The sequence below is a fragment of the Lolium perenne genome, chromosome 2 (genome assembly GCF_019359855.2).
Source record: "Lolium perenne isolate Kyuss_39 chromosome 2, Kyuss_2.0, whole genome shotgun sequence".
Taxonomy (NCBI): Eukaryota; Viridiplantae; Streptophyta; class Magnoliopsida; order Poales; family Poaceae; genus Lolium; species Lolium perenne.
In genome coordinates this window covers 245,122,784-245,144,635 of record NC_067245.2, presented here as the reverse complement: position 1 = coordinate 245,144,635, position 21,852 = coordinate 245,122,784, and positions in this window count along the sequence as shown.

The following is a 21,852-nucleotide window of genomic DNA, read 5'->3' as shown; positions in this document are numbered from 1 at the left end:
CCTAAAACCCTATATTTGGGGTGTCTGGGTGCAACTCACCATGGTCTACCCCATATTATTCATGTAAATTCCAAGGGTGGCAGTGTGGGGCATGCATTGGTGCACCCATGTGCCAAGTGTGGCCTCACCACGGCATCGGCAGCCAGTTGAGTTGCCCCAAATGTGCATGTTTTGGCCTAAAACCCTATATTTGGGGTGTCTGGGTGCAACTCACCATGGTCTACCCCATATTATTCATGTAAATTCCAAGGGTGGCAGTGTGGGGCATGCAATGGTGCACCCATGTGCCAAGTGTGGCCTCACCCTTGCATCCCCCAGCCACTTGATTTGCCCCAAAAGTGCATGTTTTGGCCTAAAACCCTATATTTGGGGTGTCTGGGTGCAACTCACCATGGTCTACCCCATATTATTCATGTAAATTCCAAGGGTGGCAGTGTGGGGCATGCATTGGTGCACCCATGTGCCAATTGTGGCCTCACCCTTGCATCCCCAGCCACTTGATTTGCCCCAAAAGTGCATGTTTTGGCCTAAAACCCTATATTTGGGGTGTCTCGGGTGCAACTCACCATGGTCTACCCCATATTATTCATGTAAATTCCAAGGTTGGCAGTGTGGGGCATGCATTGGTGCACCCATGTGCCAAGTGTGGCCTCACCCTGGCATCCCCACCACTTGATTTGCCCCAAAAGTACATGTTTGGGCCAAAAACCCTATATCTGGGGGGTCTGTTAGCAACTCACCATGGTCTACCCCATATTATTCATGTAAATTCCAAGGGTGGCAGTGTGGGGCATGCATTGGTGCACCCATGTGCCAAGTGTGGCCTCACCCTTGCATCCCCAGCCACTTGATTTGCCCCAAAAGTGCATGTTTTGGCCTAAAACCCTATATTTGGGGTGTCTGGGTGCAACTCACCATGGTCTACCCCATATTATTCATGTAAATTCCTAGGGTAGCAGTGTGGGGCATGCATTGGTGCACCCATGTGCCAAGTGTGGCCTCACCCGTGCATCCCAGCCACTTGATTTGCCCCAAAAGTGCATGTTTTGGCCTAAAACCCTATATTTCGGGTGTCTGGGTGCAACCCACCATGGTCTACCCCATATTATTCATGTAAATTCCAAGGGTAGCAGTGTGGGGCATGCATTGGTGCACCCATGTGCCAAGTGTGGCCTCACCCTGGCATCCCCAGCCACTTGATTTGCCCCAAAAGTGCATATTTTGGCCTAAAACCCTATATTTGGGGTGTGTGGGTGCAACTCACCATGGTCTACCCCATATTATTCATGTAAATTCCAAAGGTAGCAGTGTGGGGCATGCAATGGTGCACCCATGTGCCAAGTGTGGCCTCACCCTTGCATCCCCAGCCACTTGATTTGCCCCAAAAGTGCATGTTTTGGCCTAAAACCCTATATTTGGGGTGTCTGGGTGCAACTCACCATGGTCTACCCCATATTATTCATGTAAATTCCAAGGGTGGCAGTGTGGGGCATGCAATGGTGCACCCATGTGCCAAGTGTGGCCTCACCCTGGCATCCCCAGCCACTTGATTTGCCCCAAAAGTGCATGTTTCGGCCTAAAACCCTATATTTGGGGTGTCTGGGTGCAACTCACCATGGTCTACCCCATATTATTCATGTAAATTCCAAGGGTGGCAGTGTGGGGCATGCAATGGTGCACCCATGTGCCAAGTGTGGCCTCACCCTTGCATCCCCCAGCCACTTGATTTGCCCCAAAAGTGCATGTTTTGGCCTAAAACCCTATATTTGGGGTGTCTGGTGCAACTCACCATGGTCTACCCCATATTATTCATGTAAATTCCAAGGGTGGCAGTGTGGGGCATGCATTGGTGCACCCATGTGCCAATTGTGGCCTCACCCTTGCATCCCCAGCCACTTGATTTGCCCCAAAAGTGCATGTTTTGGCCTAAAACCCTATATTTGGGGTGTCTGGTGCACCAACTCACCATGGTCTACCCCATATTATTCATGTAAATTCCAAGGGTGGCAGTGTGGGGCATCCATTGGTGCACCCATGTGCCAAGTGTGGCCTCACCCTGGCATCCCCAGCCACTTGATTTGCCCCAAAAGTGCATGTTTTGGCCTAAAACCCTATATTTGGGGTGTCTGGGTGCAACTCACCATGGTCTACCCCATATTATTCATGTAAATTCCAAGGGTGGCAGTGTGGGGCATGCATTGGTGCATCCATGTGCTAAGTGTGGCCTCACCCTTGCATCCCCAGCCACTTGATTTGCCCCAAAAGTGCATGTTTTGGCCTAAAACCCTATATTTGGGGTGTCTGGGTGCAACTCACCATGGTCTACCCCATATTATTCATGTAAATTCCTAGGGTAGCAGTGTGGGGCATGCATTGGTGCACCCATGTGCCAAGTGTGGCCTCACCCTTGCATCCCCAGCCACTTGATTTGCCCCAAAAGTGCGTGTTTTGGCCTAAAACCCTATATTTGGGGTGTCTGGGTGCAACTCACCATGGTCTACCCCATATTATTCATGTAAATTCCAAGGGTGGCAGTGTGGGGCATGCATTGGTGCACCCATGTGCCAAGTGTGGCCTCACCCTTGCATCCCCAGCCACTTGATTTGCTCCAAAAGTGCATGTTTTGGCCTAAAACCCTATATTTGGGGTGTCTGGGTGCAACTCACCATGGTCTACCCCATATTATTCATGTAAATTCCAAGGGTGGCAGTGTGGGGCATGCATTGGTGCACCCATGTGCCAAGTGTGGCCTCACCCTGGCATCCCCAGCCACTTGATTTGCCCCAAAAATGCATGTTTTGGCCTAAAACCCTATATTTGGGGTGTCTGGGTGCAACTCACCATGGTCTACCCCATATTATTCATGTAAATTCCAAGGGTGGCAGTGTGGGGCATGCGTTGGTGCACCCATGTGCCAAGTGTGGCCTCACCCTTGCATACCCCTCCACTTGATTTGCCCCAAAAGTGCATGTTTTGGCCTAAAACCCTATATTTGGGGTGTCTGGGTGCAACTCACCATGGTCTACCCCATATTATTCATGTAAATTCCAAGGGTGGCAGTGTGGGGCATGCATTGGTGCACCCATGTGCCAAGTGTGGCCTCACCCTTGCATCCCCAGCCACTTGATTTGCCCCAAAAGTGCATGTTTTGGCCTAAAACCCTATATTTGGGGTGTCTGGGTGCTACTCACCATGGTCTACCCCATATTATTCATGTAAATTCCTAGGGTGGCAGTGTGGGGCATGCATTGGTGCACCCATGTGCCAAGTGTGGCCTCACCCTTGCATCCCCAGCCACTTGATTTGCCCCAAAAGTGCATGTTTTGGCCTAAAACCCTATATTTGGGGTGTCTGGGTGCAACTCACCATGGTCTACCCCATATTATTCATGTAAATTCCAAGGGTGGCAGTGTGGGGCATGCATTGGTGCACCCATGTGCCAAGTGTGGCCTCACCCTTGCATCCCCAGCCACTTGATTTGCCCCAAAAGTGCATGTTTTGGCCTAAAACCCTATATTTGGGGTGTCTGGGTGCAACTCACCATGGTCTACCCCATATTATTCATGTAAATTCCAAGGGTAGCAGTGTGGGGCATGCAATGGTGCACCCATGTGCCAAGTGTGGCCTCACCCTGGCATCCCCAGCCACTTGATTTGCCCCAAAAGTGCATGTTTTGGCCTAAAACCCTATATTTGGGGTGTCTGGGTGCAACTCACCATGGTCTACCCCATATTATTCATGTAAATTCAAAGGTGTGAACAAAGGGGCATGCATTGGTGCACCCATGTGCCAAGTGTGGCCTCACCCTTGCATCCCCAGCCACTTGATTTGCCCCAAAAGTGCATGTTTTGGCCTAAAACCCTATATTTGGGGTGTCTGGGTGCAACTCACCATGGTCTACCCCATATTATTCATCTAAATTCCAAGGGTGGCAGTGTGGGGCATGCATTGGTGCACCCATGTGCCAAGTGTGGCCTCACCCTGGCATCCCCAGCCACTTGATTTGCCCAAAAGTGCATGTTTTGGCCTAAAACCCTATATTTGGGGTGTCTGGGTGCAACTCACCATGGTCTACCCCATATTATTCATGTAAATTCCAAGGGTAGCAGTGTGGGGCATGCATTGGTGCACCCATGTGCCAAGTGTGGCCTCACCCTTGCATCCCCAGCCACTTGATTTGCCCCAAAAGTGCGTGTTTTGGCCTAAAACCCTATATTTGGGGTGTCTGGTGCAACTCACCATGGTCTACCCCATATTATTCATGTAAATTCCAAGGGTGGCAGTGTGGGGCATGCATTGGTGCACCCATGTGCCAAGTGTGGCCTCACCCTGGCATCCCCAGCCACTTGATTTGCCCCAAAAGTGCATGTTTTGGCCTAAAACCCTATATTTGGGGTGTCTGGGTGCAACTCACCATGGTCTACCCCATATTATTCATGTAAATTCCAAGGGTGGCAGTGTGGGGCATGCATTGGTGCACCCATGTGCCAAGTGTGGCCTCACCCTGGCATCCCCAGCCACTTGATTTGCCCCAAAAGTGCATGTTTTGGCCTAAAACCCTATATTTGGGGTGTGTGGGTGCAACTCACCATGGTCTACCCCATATAATTCATGTAAATTCCAAGGGTGGCAGTGTGGGGCATGCATTGGTGCACCCATGTGCCAAGTGTGGCCTCACCCTGGCATCCCCAGCCACTTGATTTGCCCAAAAGTGCATGTTTTGGCCTAAAACCCTATATTTGGGGTGTCTGGGTGCAACTCACCATGGTCTACCCCATATTATTCATGTAAATTCCAAGGGTAGCAGTGTGGGGCATGCATTGGTGCACCCATGTGCCAAGTGTGGCCTCACCCTTGCATCCCCAGCCACTTGATTTGCCCCAAAAGTGCGTGTTTTGGCCTAAAACCCTATATTTGGGGTGTCTGGGTGCAACTCACCATGGTCTACCCCATATTATTCATGTAAATTCCAAGGGTGGCAGTGTGGGGCATGCATTGGTGCACCCATGTGCCAAGTGTGGCCTCACCCTGGCATCCCCAGCAAGTTGTTTGGCCCAAAAGTGCATGTTTTGGCCTAAAACCCTATATTTGGGGTGTCTGGGTGCAACTCACCATGGTCTACCCCATATTATTCATGTAAATTCCAAGGGTGGCAGTGTGGGGCATGCATTGGTGCACCCATGTGCCAAGTGTGGCCTCACCCTGGCATCCCCAGCCACTTGATTTGCCCCAAAAATGCATGTTTTGGCCTAAAACCCTATATTTGGGGTGTCTGGGTGCAACTCACCATGGTCTACCCCATATTATTCATGTAAATTCCAAGGGTGGCAGTGTGGGGCATGCGTTGGTGCACCCATGTGCCAAGTGTGGCCTCACCCTTGCATCCCCAGCCACTTGATTTGCCCCAAAAGTGCATGTTTTGGCCTAAAACCCTATATTTGGGGTGTCTGGGTGCAACTCACCATGGTCTACCCCATATTATTCATGTAAATTCCTAGGGTAGCAGTGTGGGGCATGCATTGGTGCACCCATGTGCCAAGTGTGGCCTCACCCGTGCATCCCCAGCCACTTGATTTGCCCCAAAAGTGCATGTTTTGGCCTAAAACCCTATATTTCGGGTGTCTGGGTGCAACCCACCATGGTCTACCCCATATTATTCATGTAAATTCCAAGGGTAGCAGTGTGGGGCATGCATTGGTGCACCCATGTGCCAAGTGTGGCCTCACCCTGGCATCCCCAGCCACTTGATTTGCCCCAAAAGTGCATATTTTGGCCTAAAACCCTATATTTGGGGTGTGTGGGTGCAACTCACCATGGTCTACCCCATATTATTCATGTAAATTCCAAAGGTAGCAGTGTGGGGCATGCAATGGTGCACCCATGTGCCAAGTGTGGCCTCACCCTTGCATCCCCAGCCACTTGATTTGCCCCAAAAGTGCATGTTTTGGCCTAAAACCCTATATTTGGGGTGTCTGTTAGAAACTCACCATGGTCTACCCCATATTATTCATGTAAATTCCAAGGGTGGCAGTGTGGGGCATGCATTGGTGCACCCATGTGCCAAGTGTGGCCTCACCCTGGCATCCCCAGCCACTTGATTTGCCCCAAAAGTGCATGTTTCGGCCTAAAACCCTATATTTGGGGTGTCTAGGTGCAACTCACCATGGTCTACCCCATATTATTCATGTAAATTCCAAGGGTGGCAGTGTGGGGCATGCAATGGTGCACCCATGTGCCAAGTGTGGCCTCACCCTTGCATCCCCAGCCACTTGATTTGCCCCAAAAGTGCATGTTTTGGCCTAAAACCCTATATTTGGGGTGTCTGGGTGCAACTCACCATGGTCTACCCCATATTATTCATGTAAATTCCAAGGGTGGCAGTGTGGGGCATGCATTGGTGCACCCATGTGCCAATTGTGGCCTCACCCTTGCATCCCCAGCCACTTGATTTGCCCCAAAAGTGCATGTTTTGGCCTAAAACCCTATATTTGGGGTGTCTGGGTGCAACTCACCATGGTCTACCCCATATTATTCATGTAAATTCCAAGGGTGGCAGTGTGGGGCATCCATTGGTGCACCCATGTGCCAAGTGTGGCCTCACCCTGGCATCCCCAGCCACTTGATTTGCCCCAAAAGTGCATGTTTTGGCCTAAAACCCTATATTTGGGGTGTCTGGGTGCAACTCACCATGGTCTACCCCATATTATTCATGTAAATTCCAAGGGTGGCAGTGTGGGGCATGCATTGGTGCACCCATGTGCTAAGTGTGGCCTCACCCTTGCATCCCCAGCCACTTGATTTGCCCCAAAAGTGCATGTTTTGGCCTAAAACCCTATATTTGGGGTGTCTGGGTGCAACTCACCATGGTCTACCCCATATTATTCATGTAAATTCCTAGGGTAGCAGTGTGGGGCATGCATTGGTGCACCCATGTGCCAAGTGTGGCCTCACCCTTGCATCCCCAGCCACTTGATTTGCCCCAAAAGTGCGTGTTTTGGCCTAAAACCCTATATTTGGGGTGTCTGGGTGCAACTCACCATGGTCTACCCCATATTATTCATGTAAATTCCAAGGGTGGCAGTGTGGGGCATGCATTGGTGCACCCATGTGCCAAGTGTGGCCTCACCCTTGCATCCCCAGCCACTTGATTTGCTCCAAAAGTGCATGTTTTGGCCTAAAACCCTATATTTGGGGTGTCTGGGTGCAACTCACCATGGTCTACCCCATATTATTCATGTAAATTCCAAGGGTGGCAGTGTGGGGCATGCATTGGTGCACCCATGTGCCAAGTGTGGCCTCACCCTGGCATCCCCAGCCACTTGATTTGCCCCAAAAATGCATGTTTTGGCCTAAAACCCTATATTTGGTGACTCTGGGTGCAACTCACCATGGTCTACCCCATATTATTCATGTAAATTCCAAGGGTGGCAGTGTGGGGCATGCGTTGGTGCACCCATGTGCCAAGTGTGGCCTCACCCTTGCATCCCCAGCCACTTGATTTGCCCCAAAAGTGCATGTTTTGGCCTAAAACCCTATATTTGGGGTTTAATGGGTGAACCACACCATGGTCTACCCCATATTATTCATGTAAATTCCAAGGGTGGCAGTGTGGGGCATGCATTGGTGCACCCATGTGCCAAGTGTGGCCTCACCCTTGCATCCCCAGCCACTTGATTTGCCCCAAAAGTGCATGTTTTGGCCTAAAACCCTATATTTGGGGTGTCTGGGTGCTACTCACCATGGTCTACCCCATATTATTCATGTAAATTCCTAGGGTGGCAGTGTGGGGCATGCATTGGTGCACCCATGTGCCAAGTGTGGCCTCACCCTTGCATCCCCAGCCACTTGATTTGCCCCAAAAGTGCATGTTTTGGCCTAAAACCCTATATTTGGGGTGTCTGGGTGCAACTCACCATGGTCTACCCCATATTATTCATGTAAATTCCAAGGGTGGCAGTGTGGGGCATGCATTGGTGCACCCATGTGCCAAGTGTGGCCTCACCCTTGCATCCCCAGCCACTTGATTTGCCCCAAAAGTGCATGTTTTGGCCTAAAACCCTATATTTGGGGTGTCTGGGTGCAACTCACCATGGTCTACCCCATATTATTCATGTAAATTCCAAGGGTAGCAGTGTGGGGCATGCAATGGTGCACCCATGTGCCAAGTATGGCCTCACCCTGGCATCCCCAGCCACTTGATTTGCCCCAAAAGTGCATGTTTTGGCCTAAAACCCTATATTTGGGGTGTCTGGGTGCAACTCACCATGGTCTACCCCATATTATTCATGTAAATTCCAAGGGTAGCAGTGTGGGGCATGCATTGGTGCACCCATGTGCCAAGTGTGGCCTCACCCTTGCATCCCCAGCCACTTGATTTGCCCCAAAAGTGCATGTTTTGGCCTAAAACCCTATATTTGGGGTGTCTGGGTGCAACTCACCATGGTCTACCCCATATTATTCATCTAAATTCCAAGGGTGGCAGTGTGGGGCATGCATTGGTTTACCCATGTGCCAAGTGTGGCCTCACCCTGGCATCCCCAGCCACTTGATTTGCCCAAAAGTGCATGTTTTGGCCTAAAACCCTATATTTGGGGTGTCTGGGTGCAAATCACCATGGTCTACCCCATATTATTCATGTAAATTCCAAGGGTAGCAGTGTGGGGCATGCATTGGTGCACCCATGTGCCAAGTGTGGCCTCACCCTTGCATCCCCAGCCACTTGATTTGCCCCAAAAGTGCGTGTTTTGGCCTAAAACCCTATATTTGGGGTGTCTGGGTGCAACTCACCATGGTCTACCCCATATTATTCATGTAAATTCCAAGGGTGGCAGTGTGGGGCATGCATTGGTGCACCCATGTGCCAAGTGTGGCCTCACCCTGGCATCCCCAGCCACTTGATTTGCCCCAAAAGTGCATGTTTTGGCCTAAAAGCCTATATTTGGGGTGTCTTGTTGCACCTCACCATGGTCTGCCCCAGATTAGTCTTGTAAATTCCCAGGGTCGCAGTGTGGGGCATGCAGTGGTGCACCCATGTGCGAAGTGTGGCCTCACCCTGGCATCCCTTGCCACTTGATTTGCCCCAAAAGTGCATGTTTTGGCCTAAAACCCTATATTTGGGGTGTGTGGGTGCAACTCACCATGGTCTACCCCATATTATTCATGTAAATTCCAAGGGTAGCAGTGTGGGGCATGCAATGGTGCACCCATGTGCCAAGTGTGGCCTCACCCTTGCATCCCCAGCCACTTGATTTGCCCCAAAAGTGCATGTTTTGGCCTAAAACCCTATATTTGGGGTGTCTGGGTGCAACTCACCATGGTCTACCCCATATTATTCATGTAAATTCCAAGGGTGGCAGTGTGGGGCATGCATTGGTGCACCCATGTGCCAAGTGTGGCCTCACCCTGGCATCCCCAGCCACTTGATTTGCCCCAAAAGTGCATGTTTTGGCCTAAAACCCTATATTTGGGGTGTCTGGGTGCAACTCACCATGGTCTACCCCATATTATTCATGTAAATTCCAAGGGTAGAAGTGTGGGGGATGCATTGGTGCACCCATGTGCCAAGTGTGGCCTCACCCTGGCATCCCCAGCCACTTGATTTGCCCCAAAAGTGCATGTTTTGGCCTAAAACCCTATATTTGGGGTGTCTGGGTGCAACCCACCATGGTCTACCCCATATTATTCATATAAATTCCAAGGGTAGCAGTGTGGGGCATGCATTGGTGCACCCATGTGCCAAGTGTGGCCTCACCAGGCCAGCCCCATCCACTTGATTTGCCCCAAAAGTGCATGTTTTGGCCTAAAACCCTATATTTGGGGTGTCTGGGTGCAACTCACCATGGTCTACCCCATATTATTCATGTAAATTCCAAGGGTAGAAGTGTGGGGCATGCATTGGTGCACCCATGTGCCAAGTGTGGCCTCACCTGGCATCCCCAGCCACTTGATTTGCCCCAAAAGTGCATGTTTTGGCCTAAAACCCTATATTTGGGGTGTCTGGGTGCAACTCACCATGGTCTACCCCATATTATTCATGTAAATTCCAAGGGTAGCAGTGTGGGGCATGCATTGGTGCACCCATGTGCCAAGTGTGGCCTCACCCTGGCATCCCCATCCACTTGATTTGCCCCAAAAGTGCATGTTTTGGCCTAAAACCCTATATTTGGGGTGTCTGGGTGCAACTCACCATGGTCTACCCCATATTATTCATGTAAATTCCAAGGGTGGCAGTGTGGGGCATGCAATGGTGCACCCATGTGCCAAGTGTGGCCTCACCCTTGCATCCCCAGCCACTTGATTTGCCCCAAAAGTGCATGTTTTGGCCTAAAACCCTATATTTGGGGTGTCTGGGTGCAACTCACCATGGTCTACCCCATATTATTCATGTAAATTCCAAGGGTGGCAGTGTGGGGCATGCATTGGTGCACCCATGTGCCAATTGTGGCCTCACCCTTGCATCCCCAGCCACTTGATTTGCCCCAAAAGTGCATGTTTTGGCCTAAAACCCTATATTTGGGGTGTCTGGGTGCAACTCACCATGGTCTACCCCATATTATTCATGTAAATTCCAAGGGTGGCAGTGTGGGGCATCCATTGGTGCACCCATGTGCCAAGTGTGGCCTCACCCTGGCATCCCCAGCCACTTGATTTGCCCCAAAAGTGCATGTTTTGGCCTAAAACCCTATATTTGGGGTGTCTGGGTGCAACTCACCATGGTCTACCCCATATTATTCATGTAAATTCCAAGGGTGGCAGTGTGGGGCATGCATTGGTGCACCCATGTGCTAAGTGTGGCCTCACCCTTGCATCCCCAGCCACTTGATTTGCCCCAAAAGTGCATGTTTTGGCCTAAAACCCTATATTTGGGGTGTCTGGGTGCAACTCACCATGGTCTACCCCATATTATTCATGTAAATTCCTAGGGTAGCAGTGTGGGGCATGCATTGGTGCACCCATGTGCCAAGTGTGGCCTCACCCTTGCATCCCCAGCCACTTGATTTGCCCCAAAAGTGCGTGTTTTGGCCTAAAACCCTATATTTGGGGTGTCTGGGTGCAACTCACCATGGTCTACCCCATATTATTCATGTAAATTCCAAGGGTAGAAGTGTGGGGGATGCATTGGTGCACCCATGTGCCAAGTGTGGCCTCACCCTTGCATCCCCAGCCACTTGATTTGCCCCAAAAGTGCATGTTTTGGCCTAAAACCCTATATTTGGGGTGTCTGGGTGCAACTCACCATGGTCTACCCCATATTATTCATATAAATTCCAAGGGTAGCAGTGTGGGGCATGCATTGGTGCACCCATGTGCCAAGTGTGGCCTCACCCTTGCATCCCCAGCCACTTGATTTGCCCCAAAAGTGCATGTTTTGGCCTAAAACCCTATATTTGGGGTGTCTGGGTGCAACTCACCATGGTCTACCCCATATTATTCATGTAAATTCCAAGGGTGGCAGTGTGGGGCATGCGTTGGTGCACCCATGTGCCAAGTGTGGCCTCACCCTGGCATCCCCAGCTACTTGATTTGCCCCAAAAGTGCATGTTTTGGCCTAAAACCCTATATTTGGGGTGTCTGGGTGCAACTCACCATGGTCTACCCCATATTATTCATGTAAATTCCAAGGGTAGAAGTGTGGGGGATGCATTGGTGCACCCATGTGCCAAGTGTGGCCTCACCCTGGCATCCCCAGCCACTTGATTTGCCCCAAAAGTGCATGTTTTGGCCTAAAACCCTATATTTGGGGTGTCTGGGTGCAACCCACCATGGTCTACCCCATATTATTCATATAAATTCCAAGGGTAGCAGTGTGGGGCATGCATTGGTGCACCCATGTGCCAAGTGTGGCCTCACCCTGGCATCCCCATCCACTTGATTTGCCCCAAAAGTGCATGTTTTGGCCTAAAACCCTATATTTGGGGTGTCTGGGTGCAACTCACCATGGTCTACCCCATATTATTCATGTAAATTCCAAGGGTAGAAGTGTGGGGCATGCATTGGTGCACCCATGTGCCAAGTGTGGCCTCACCCTGGCATCCCCAGCCACTTGATTTGCCCCAAAAGTGCATGTTTTGGCCTAAAACCCTATATTTGGGGTGTCTGGGTGCAACTCACCATGGTCTACCCCATATTATTCATGTAAATTCCAAGGGTAGCAGTGTGGGGCATGCATTGGTGCACCCATGTGCCAAGTGTGGCCTCACCCTGGCATCCCCATCCACTTGATTTGCCCCAAAAGTGCATGTTTTGGCCTAAAACCCTATATTTGGGGTGTCTGGGTGCAACTCACCATGGTCTACCCCATATTATTCATGTAAATTCCAAGGGTGGCAGTGTGGGGCATGCAATGGTGCACCCATGTGCCAAGTGTGGCCTCACCCTTGCATCCCCAGCCACTTGATTTGCCCCAAAAGTGCATGTTTTGGCCTAAAACCCTATATTTGGGGTGTCTGGGTGCAACTCACCATGGTCTACCCCATATTATTCATGTAAATTCCAAGGGTGGCAGTGTGGGGCATGCATTGGTGCACCCATGTGCCAAGTGTGGCCTCACCCTTGCATCCTCAGCCACTTGATTTGCCCCAAAAGTGCATGTTTTGGCCTAAAACCCTATATTTGTGGTGTCCTGGGTGCAACTCACCATGGTCTACCCCATATTATTCATGTAAATTCCAAGGGTTGTTTTGTGGGGCTTCCATTGGTGCCCCCATGTGCATAGTGTGGCCTCACCTGGCATCCCCAGCCACTTGATTTGCCCCAAAAGTGCATGTTTTGGCCTAAAACCCTATATTTGGGGTGTCTGGGTGCAACTCACCATGGTCTACCCCATATTATTCATATAAATTCCAAGGGTGGCAGTGTGGGGCATGCATTGGTGCACCCATGTGCCAAGTGTGGCCTCACCCTGGCATCCCCAGCCACTTGATTTGCCCCAAAAGTGCATGTTTTGGCCTAAAACCCTATATTTGGGGTGTCCGGGTGCAACTCACCATGGTCTACCCCATATTATTCATGTAAATTCCAAGGGTGGCAGTGTGGGGCATGCATTGGTGCACCCATGTGCCAAGTGTGGCCTCACCCTGGCATCCCCAGCCACTTGATTTGCCCCAAAAGTGCATGTTTTGGCCTAAAACCCTATATTTGGGGTGTGTGGGTGCAACTCACCATGGTCTACCCCATATTATTCATGTAAATTCCAAGGGTAGCAGTGTGGGGCATGCAATGGTGCACCCATGTGCCAAGTGTGGCCTCACCCTTGCATCCCCAGCCACTTGATTTGCCCCAAAAGTGCATGTTTTGGCCTAAAACCCTATATTTGGGGTGTCTGGGTGCAACTCACCATGGTCTACCCCATATTATTCATGTAAATTCCAAGGGTGGCAGTGTGGGGCATGCATTGGTGCACCCATGTGCCAAGTGTGGCCTCACCCTGGCATCCCCAGCCACTTGATTTGCCCCAAAAGTGCATGTTTTGGCCTAAAACCCTATATTTGGGGTGTCAGTGCATCTCACCATCGTCTACCCCATATTATTCTTTTTTAGTCCATTGGTAGCAGTGTGGGGCATGCAATGGTGCACCCATGTGCCAAGTGTGGCCTCACCCTTGCATCCCCAGCCACTTGATTTGCCCCAAAAGTGCATGTTTTGGCCTAAAACCCTATATTTGGGGTGTCTGGGTGCAACTCACCATGGTCTACCCCATATTATTCATGTAAATTCCAAGGGTGGCAGTGTGGGGCATGCATTGGTGCACCCATGTGCCAATTGTGGCCTCACCCTTGCATCCCCAGCCACTTGATTTGCCCCAAAAGTACATGTTTTGGCCTAAAACCCTATATTTGGGGTGTCTGGGTGCAACTCACCATGGTCTACCCCATATTATTCATGTAAATTCCAAGGGTGGCAGTGTGGGGCATGCATTGGTGCACCCATGTGCCAAGTGTGGCCTCACCCTGGCATCCCCAGCCACTTGATTTGCCCCAAAAGTGCATGTTTTGGCCTAAAACCCTATATTTGGGGTGTCTGGGTGCAACTCACCATGGTCTACCCCATATTATTCATGTAAATTCCAAGGGTGGCAGTGTGGGGCATGCATTGGTGCACCCATGTGCCAAGTGTGGCCTCACCCTTGCATCCCCAGCCACTTGATTTGCCCCAAAAGTGCATGTTTTGGCCTAAAACCCTATATTTGGGGTGTCTGGGTGCAACTCACCATGGTCTACCCCATATTATTCATGTAAATTCCTAGGGTAGCAGTGTGGGGCATGCATTGGTGCACCCATGTGCCAAGTGTGGCCTCACCCTTGCATCCCCAGCCACTTGATTTGCCCCAAAAGTGCGTGTTTTGGCCTAAAACCCTATATTTGGGGTGTCTGGGTGCAACTCACCATGGTCTACCCCATATTATTCATGTAAATTCCAAGGGTGGCAGTGTGGGGCATGCATTGGTGCACCCATGTGCCAAGTGTGGCCTCACCCTTGCATCCCCAGCCACTTGATTTGCCCCAAAAGTGCATGTTTTGGCCTAAAACCCTATATTTGGGGTGTCTGGGTGCAACTCACCATGGTCTACCCCATATTATTCATGTAAATTCCAAGGGTGGCAGTGTGGGGCATGCATTGGTGCACCCATGTGCCAAGTGTGGCCTCACCCTGGCATCCCCAGCCACTTGATTTGCCCCAAAAATGCATGTTTTGGCCTAAAACCCTATATTTGGGGTTTCTGGGTGCAACTCACCATGGTCTACCCCATATTATTCATGTAAATTCCAAGGGTGGCAGTGTGGGGCATGCGTTGGTGCACCCATGTGCCAAGTGTGGCCTCACCCTTGCATCCCCAACCACTTGATTTGCCCCAAAAGTGCATGTTTTGGCCTAAAACCCTATATTTGGGGTGTCTGGGTGCAACTCACCATGGTCTACCCCATATTATTCATGTAAATTCCAAGGGTGGCAGTGTGGGGCATGCATTGGTGCACCCATGTGCCAAGTGTGGCCTCACCCTTGCATCCCAGCCACTTGATTTGCCCCAAAAGTGCATGTTTTGGCCTAAAACCCTATATTTGGGGTGTCTGGGTGCAACTCACCATGGTCTACCCCATATTATTCATGTAAATTCCTAGGGTGGCAGTGTGGGGCATGCATTGGTGCACCCATGTGCCAAGTGTGGCCTCACCCTTGCATCCCCAGCCACTTGATTTGCCCCAAAAGTGCATGTTTTGGCCTAAAACCCTATATTTGGGGTGTCTGGGTGCAACTCACCATGGTCTACCCCATATTATTCATGTAAATTCCAAGGGTGGCAGTGTGGGGCATGCATTGGTGCACCCATGTGCCAAGTGTGGCCTCACCCTGGCATCCCCAGCCACTTGATTTGCCCCAAAAGTGCATGTTTTGGCCTAAAACCCTATATTTGGGGTGTCAGGTGCAACTCACCATGGTCTACCCCATATTATTCATGTAAATTCCAAGGGTGGCAGTGTGGGGCATGCATTGGTGCACCCATGTGCCAAGTGTGGCCTCACCCTGGCATCCCCAGCCACTTGATTTGCCCCAAAAGTGCATGTTTTGGCCTAAAACCCTATATTTGGGGTGTGTGGGTGCAACTCACCATGGTCTACCCCATATTATTCATGTAAATTCCAAGGGTAGCAGTGTGGGGCATGCAATGATGCACCCATGTGCCAAGTGTGGCCTCACCCTTACATCCCCAGCCACTTGATTTGCCCCAAAAGTGCATGTTTTGGCCTAAAACCCTATATTTGGGGTGTCTGGGTGCAACTCACCATGGTCTACCCCATATTATTCATGTAAATTCCAAGGGTGGCAGTGTGGGGCATGCATTGGTGCACCCATGTGCCAAGTGTGGCCTCACCCTGGCATCCCCAGCCACTTGATTTGCCCCAAAAGTGCATGTTTTGGCCTAAAACCCTATATTTGGGGTGTCTGGTGCAACCCACCATGGTCTACCCCATATTATTCATGTAAATTCCAAGGGTTGCAGTGTGGGGCATGCAATGGTGCACCCATGTGCCAAGTGTGGCCTCACCCTTGCATCCCCAGCCACTTGATTTGCCCCAAAAGTGCATGTTTTGGCCTAAAACCCTATATTTGGGGTGTCTCGGGTCAACTCAACAGCGTCTACCCCATATTATTCATGTAAATTCCAAGGGTGGAAGTGTGGGGCATGCATTGGTGCACCCATGTGCCAATTGTGGCCTCACCCTTGCATCCCCATCCACTTGATTTGCCCCAAAAGTGCATGTTTTGGCCTAAAACCCTATATTTGGGGTGTCTGGGTGCAACTCACCATGGTCTACCCCATATTATTCATGTAAATTCCAAGGGTGGCAGTGTGGGGCATGCATTGGTGCACCCATGTGCCAAGTGTGGCCTCACCCGTGCATCCCCAGCCACTTGATTTGCCCCAAAAGTGCATGTTTTGGCCTAAAACCCTATTTTTGGGGTGTCGGGGTGCAACTCACCATGGTCTACCCCATATTATTCATGTAAATTCCAAGGGTGGCAGTGTGGGGCATGCATTGGTGCACCCATGTGCCAAGTGTGGCCTCACCCTTGCATCCCCACCACATGTTTTGCCCCAAAAGTGCATGTTTTGGCCTAAAACCCTATATTTGGGGTGTCTGGGTGCAACTCACCATGGTCTACCCCATATTATTCATGTAAATTCCTAGGGTAGCAGTGTGGGGCATGCATTGGTGCACCCATGTGCCAAGTGTGGCCTCACCCTTGCATCCCCAGCCACTTGATTTGCCCCAAAAGTGCGTGTTTTGGCCTAAAACCCTATATTTGGGGTGTCTGGGTGCAACTCACCATGGTCTACCCCATATTATTCATGTAAATTCCAAGGGTGGCAGTGTGGGGCATGCATTGGTGCACCCATGTGCCAAGTGTGGCCTCACCCTTGCATCCCCAGCCACTTGATTTGCCCCAAAAGTGCATGTTTTGGCCTAAAACCCTATATTTGGGGTGTCTGGGTGCAACTCACCATGGTCTACCCCATATTATTCATGTAAATTCCAAGGGTGGCAGTGTGGGGCATGCATTGGTGCACCCATGTGCCAAGTGTGGCCTCACCCTGGCATCCCCAGCCACTTGATTTGCCCCAAAAATGCATGTTTTGGCCTAAAACCCTATATTTGGGGTGTCCGGTGCAACTCACCATGGTCTACCCCATATTATTCATGTAAATTCCAAGGGTGGCAGTGTGGGGCATGCGTTGGTGCACCCATGTGCCAAGTGTGGCCTCACCCTTGCATCCCCAGCCACTTGATTTGCCCCAAAAGTGCATGTTTTGGCCTAAAACCCTATATTTGGGGTGTCTGGGTGCAACTCACCATGGTCTACCCCATATTATTCATGTAAATTCCAAGGGTGGCAGTGTGGGGCATGCATTGGTGCACCCATGTGCCAAGTGTGGCCTCACCCTTGCATCCCCAGCCACTTGATTTGCCCCAAAAGTGCATGTTTTGGCCTAAAACCCTATATTTGGGGTGTCTGGGTGCAACTCACCATGGTCTACCCCATATTATTCATGTAAATTCCTAGGGTGGCAGTGTGGGGCATGCATTGGTGCACCCATGTGCCAAGTGTGGCCTCACCCTTGCATCCCCAGCCACTTGATTTGCCCCAAAAGTGCATGTTTTGGCCTAAAACCCTATATTTGGGGTGTCTGGGTGCAACTCACCATGGTCTACCCCATATTATTCATGTAAATTCCAAGGGTGGCAGTGTGGGGCATGCATTGGTGCACCCATGTGCCAAGTGTGGCCTCACCCTTGCATCCCCAGCCACTTGATTTGCCCCAAAAGTGCATGTTTTGGCCTAAAACCCTATATTTGGGGTGTCTGGGTGCAACTCACCATGGTCTACCCCATATTATTCATGTAAATTCCAAGGGTAGCAGTGTGGGGCATGCAATGGTGCACCCATGTGCCAAGTGTGGCCTCACCCTGGCATCCCCAGCCACTTGATTTGCCCCAAAAGTGCATGTTTTGGCCTAAAACCCTATATTTGGGGTGTATGGGTGCAACTCACCATGGTCTACCCCATATTATTCATGTAAATTCCAAGGGTAGCAGTGTAGGGCATGCATTGGTGCACCCATGTGCCAAGTGTGGCCTCACCCTTGCATCCCCAGCCACTTGATATGCCCCAAAAGTGCATGTTTTGGCCTAAAACCCTATATTTGGGGTGTCTGGGTGCAACTCACCATGGTCTACCCCATATTATTCATCTAAATTCCAAGGGTGGCAGTGTGGGGCATGCATTGGTGCACCCATTTGCCAAGTGTGGCCTCACCCTGGCATCCCCAGCAACTTGATTTGCCCAAAAGTGCATGTTTTGGCCTAAAACCCTATATTTGGGGTGTCTGGGTGCAACTCACCATGGTCTACCCCATATTATTCATGTAAATTCCAAGGGTAGCAGTGTGGGGCATGCATTGGTGCACCCATGTGCCAAGTGTGGCCTCACCCTTGCATCCCCAGCCACTTGATTTGCCCCAAAAGTGCGTGTTTTGGCCTAAAACCCTATATTTGGGGTGTCTGGGTGCAACTCACCATGGTCTACCCCATATTATTCATGTAAATTCCAAGGGTAGCAGTGTGGGGCATGCATTGGTGCACCCATGTGCCAAGTGTGGCCTCACCCTGGCATCCCCAGCCACTTGATTTGCCCCAAAAGTGCATGTTTTGGCCTAAAACCCTATATTTGGGGTGTCTGGGTGCAACTCACCATGGTCTACCCCATATTATTCATGTAAATTCCAAGGGTGGCAGTGTGGGGCATGCATTGGTGCACCCATGTGCCAAGTGTGGCCTCACCCTGGCATCCCCAGCCACTTGATTTGCCCCAAAAGTGCATGTTTTGGCCTAAAACCCTATATTTGGGGTGTGTGGGTGCAACTCACCATGGTCTACCCCATATTATTCATGTAAATTCCAAGGGTAGCAGTGTGGGGCATGCAATGGTGCACCCATGTGCCAAGTGTGGCCTCACCCTTGCATCCCCAGCCACTTGATTTGCCCCAAAAGTGCATGTTTTGGCCTAAAACCCTATATTTGGGGTGTCTGGGTGCAACTCACCATGGTCTACCCCATATTATTCATGTAAATTCCAAGGGTGGCAGTGTGGGGCATGCATTGGTGCACCCATGTGCCAAGTGTGGCCTCACCCCGGCATCCCCCGCCACTTGATTTGCCCAAAAAGTGCATGTTTTGGCCTATAACCCTATATTTGGGGTGTCCGGGTGCAACTCACCATGGTCTACCCCATATTATTCATGTAAATTCCAAGGGTGGCAGTGTGGGGCATGCAATGGTGCACCCATGTGCCAAGTGTGGCCTCACCCTTGCATCCCCCAAACCACTTGATTTGCCCCAAAAGTGCATGTTTTGGCCTAAAACCCTATATTTGGGGTGTCTGGGTGCAACTCACCATGGTCTACCCCATATTATTCATGTAAATTCCAAGGGTGGCAGTGTGGGGCATGCATTGGTCCACCCATGTGCCAATTGTGGCCTCACCCTTGCATCCCCAGCCACTTGATTTGCCCCAAAAGTGCATGTTTTGGCCTAAAACCCTATATTTGGGGTGTCTGGGTGCAACTCACCATGGTCTACCCCATATTATTCATGTAAATTCCAAGGGTGGCAGTGTGGGGCATGCATTGGTGCACCCATGTGCCAAGTGTGGCCTCACCCTGGCATCCCCAACCACTTGATTTGCCCCAAAAGTGCATGTTTTGGCCTAAAACCCTATATTTGGGGTGTCTGGGTGCAACTCACCATGGTCTACCCCATATTATTCATGTAAATTCCAAGGGTGGCAGTGTGGGGCATGCATTGGTGCACCCATGTGCCAAGTGTGGCCTCACCCTTGCATCCCCAGCCACTTGATTTGCCCCAAAAGTGCATGTTTTGGCCTAAAACCCTATATTTGGGGTGTCTGGGTGCAACTCACCATGGTCTACCCCATATTATTCATGTAAATTCCTAGGGTAGCAGTGTGGGGCATGCATTGGTGCACCCATGTGCCAAGTGTGGCCTCACCCTGGCATCCCCAGCCACTTGATTTGCCCAAAAGTGCATGTTTTGGCCTAAAACCCTATATTTGGGGTGTCTGGGTGCAACTCACCATGGTCTACCCCATATTATTCATGTAAATTCCAAGGGTAGCAGTGTGGGGCATGCATTGGTGCACCCATGTGCCAAGTGTGGCCTCACCCTTGCATCCCCAGCCACTTGATTTGCCCCAAAAGTGCGTGTTTTGGCCTAAAACCCTATATTTGGGGTGTCTGGGTGCAACTCACCATGGTCTACCCCATATTATTCATGTAAATTCCAAGGGTGGCAGTGTGGGGCATGCATTGGTGCACCCATGTGCCAAGTGTGGCCTCACCTGGCATCCCCAGCCACTTGATTTGCCCCAAAAGTGCATGTTTTGGCCTAAAACCCTATATTTGGGGTGTCTGGGTGCAACTCACCATGGTCTACCCCATATTATTCATGTAAATTCCAAGGGTGGCAGTGTGGGGCATGCATTGGTGCACCCATGTGCCAAGTGTGGCCTCACCCTGGCATCCCCATCCACTTGATTTGCCCCAAAAGTGCATGTTTTGGCCTAAAACCCTATATTTGGGGTGTGTGGGTGCAACTCACCATGGTCTACCCCATATTATTCATGTAAATTCCAAGGGTAGCAGTGTGGGGCATGCAATGGTGCACCCATGTGCCAAGTGTGGCCTCACCCTTGCATCCCCAACCACTTGATTTGCCCCAAAAGTGCATGTTTTGGCCTAAAACCCTATATTTGGGGTGTCTGGGTGCAACTCACCATGGTCTACCCCATATTATTCATGTAAATTCCAAGGGTGGCAGTGTGGGGCATGCATTGGTGCACCCATGTGCCAAGTGTGGCCTCACCCTGGCATCCCCAGCCACTTGATTTGCCCCAAAAGTGCATGTTTTGGCCTAAAACCCTATATTTGGGGTGTCTGGGTGCAACTCACCATGGTCTACCCCATATTATTCATGTAAATTCCAAGGGTGGCAGTGTGGGGCATGCAATGGTGCACCCATGTGCCAAGTGTGGCCTCACCCTTGGATCCCAGCCACTTGATTTGCCCCAAAAGTGCATGTTTTGGCCTAAAACCCTATATTTGGGGTGTCTGGGTGCAACTCACCATGGTCTACCCCATATTATTCATGTAAATTCCAAGGGTGGCAGTGTGGGGCATGCATTGGTGCACCCATGTGCCAAGTGTGGCCTCACCCTTGCATCCCCAGCCACTTGATTTGCCCCAAAAGTGCATGTTTTGGCCTAAAACCCTATATTTGGGGTGTCTGGGTGCAACTCACCATGGTCTACCCCATATTATTCATGTAAATTCCAAGGGTGGCAGTGTGGGGCATGCATTGGTGCACCCATGTGCCAAGTGTGGCCTCACCCTGGCATCCCCATCCACTTGATTTGCCCCAAAAGTGCATGTTTTGGCCTAAAACCCTATATTTGGGGTGTCTGGGTGCAACTCACCATGGTCTACCCCATATTATTCATGTAAATTCCAAGGGTGGCAGTGTGGGGCATGCATTGGTGCACCCATGTGCCAAGTGTGGCCTCACCCTTGCATCCCCAGACACTTGATTTGCCCCAAAAGTGCATGTTTTGGCCTAAAACCCTATATTTGGGGTGTTTGGGTGCAACTCACCATGGTCTACCCCATATTATTCATGTAAATTCCAAGGGTAGCAGTGTGGGGCATGCATTGGTGCACCCATGTGCCAAGTGTGGCCTCACCCTGGCATCCCCAGCCACTTGATTTGCCCCAAAAGT